Raw genomic sequence first — 2476 nt, 5'->3', positions numbered from 1 at the left:
GAGAGAGTCAGAGTCTATAGGCTCTGAGAATGGAGCTGACATCTGAGGGAATAGGATCTCAGATGGTGTTGCTTTTAGCAGGTGAAAAGAGATGTATGTCTCATCATGCCATCTCACTGGCAGTGACAGTTTCTGCAGGCCCAGTCCAAGGGTCTGTTATAGTTGTTCTGATACTCGGCTCCTGGAATGAGGAGCTGAGAGTGTCTGCATAAAGTCCATTGAAGAGAATCTGAGTGTGTGCAAGATGAAAACAGATACAGCAGAGTACTATTCACTGATCACACTCACACTAACAAACACATAAAACTCTTAGTTCATGAAAGGATTATAATGTGATAAAAGTAGTAATCAACAAATATAATTTTCTTCTTCAATGAATCCATAGCATGTGAACAGCAATAGTATGTGTACAACAGTCCTAGATCTCTTTAAGTCTCAAAGCTTTTCATTTTATCAAAACAAGAGATGATAACAGGTGTTGCTGGGCTTCAAGGCAAAGAATACTGCAGCTCAATACAATATGTCAAAACACTCTCACAAAACTCTCAAAAGGTCCTAAGCATAGCTCAGATCAACTCAAAATTCCTAACACACACAATACACAACTCAAAGCTTTGTGCTCTAAGCAAAAACCAATCACAAAACACATCTATAAGTGCCAAAGAGCACAGATCTCTGTTCACAAGTTGTCAAACTGATTGTAGACTCATAGGATTCAAACCTATGCAATCCAGAGACACAAATCACAATAAAACCCTGTCCACAGGCCAAAGGGTTTGAATCTCTGCTATCTGTAGTGCTGCACATCACAAATACCTCAAAAACTCAAGATGGTGCCCTTCAGACACTGCTCTCTTATTCTCAGGTTAGAGTGCAATCTAAAACCTCTTATCAAACCAGGCTCAAATCCTTTGCAAGCTTTGATGCCTCACTCAGTTCTCAAAGCTCTCTCAATGATATTCAATAATAAGTTTATTCTCTCACCCAAAGTTACAAATATAAACCCAGAGCTAGAGTGCAAGGCTTTCTGTATCTAATACACCACAACTGTGGGAGGTCAGAAAACTTTCTTTTCTATTCATACAATATAGTATTTAAATACTCTACTGTGGTACTTACTAATACAATCCTACTATGGTATCTTCAAAGCATGAGACTCTGTGCTGGACCCCACAGGTATTATTCACATGCATATCACAGTTGCTATGCTTATTCTCTTTTGAGCTAGAATTGCCTGTTGTTTCCTTGCTAGCTGACATCAGCTAGCTGGTCTAGCCAGATCTGCTCACTTTCTTATTTTCCCAGTGACACATCTCTGACAGTGGTAAACTGTTTCAGACCCCTGGAGTTATCTCCTATGTCTGGAGTCTGCCATAATGATTATATTCTCTTTTTCAGTGTTTTGACATTCTATTCAGCTCACAAAATGCATTGCTTTTAGCCTGATATGCATCAATTAATCCATCCAATAGGTATGTATATATCATACCTCAGTATAATGCAAAGTCTCTCACTGTGTTATGCATGCTAAGGCACCATAGGTACATATGCAAGTCTCTGAGCAGTATATATGCTATTCATCTCTGAGAGTAGTATTTCTCTATCTATTCCTTTGTTGCCATTATTTTATTTTTCTATTCAACATCCAGTTATTCAGATATCTTTCTTTGAGTCTCAGTTCTCTGTTCTAAAGCATATTCTATCAGTGCATCAATAGCTGTGTATCTTTGATCAGTGTGATCAGGATTGCTGATCATATTTCAATTGTATTCTTTCTATTTTTAGCATATTCTCTTATAATGGTATTGGCATATTTAGAGCCAAGTGCTGAGACCTCACATGCAGTCTAACCCCTCTGATATTAGTCTGCTACTAGACTATGCACTCTGCTCATTGTTGCTTCAGTTTAGCTTTATGATAGCTAGGTTTCTATATGCTCTTATCCTATTCTCAGTTACATGCTTACTGGACTAGAATGCAGTTCATGTATTTTCAATTTTTGCAATTTTACACATCTGAACATGGAGAGAGCATGTCACTATACTATTTGAGGTCATCAGAATTCCAGTTGAGAGCTTTGAGATCACACTATCACTGCTAATACTCTGTATTATATCAGGCAGCATCATAGTTTTTCTGCTAGTGGATCTGTTCTGCTTCTATGATGTTTGGAGACTCATGTGGCTTTCTATCTGGTGTGATGCAATAGTAGAGGCCTTTGTGCAAGGAATCCTTGCTGTTAGACTCAAAGTTAGAGAGTTCTCTGCTGTTATAGTCTATGTGAATAGAGAGAGCAGAGCTTCCTTTCAGAGTTGTATAGAGAAAATTGTGGCCAGAGTCTGTAGCTATTCTAGGGGTATCAAGAGAGTCTCAGATATGATCACTAACTTCATACTCAGGTGAGGCAGTGAAAGGATCAGGAGACAGCTTGGCATCAAAGAAGTTATCAAGGAGATTCTCATCTTCATAGTCTGAG

Source organism: Guyanagaster necrorhizus, assembly GCF_019112545.1.
Source record: "Guyanagaster necrorhizus MCA 3950 unplaced genomic scaffold BT62scaffold_7, whole genome shotgun sequence".
Classification (NCBI taxonomy): domain Eukaryota; kingdom Fungi; phylum Basidiomycota; class Agaricomycetes; order Agaricales; family Physalacriaceae; genus Guyanagaster; species Guyanagaster necrorhizus.
The sequence above is the reverse complement of the archived record's forward strand: the minus strand, read 5'-3'. Positions refer to the sequence as shown.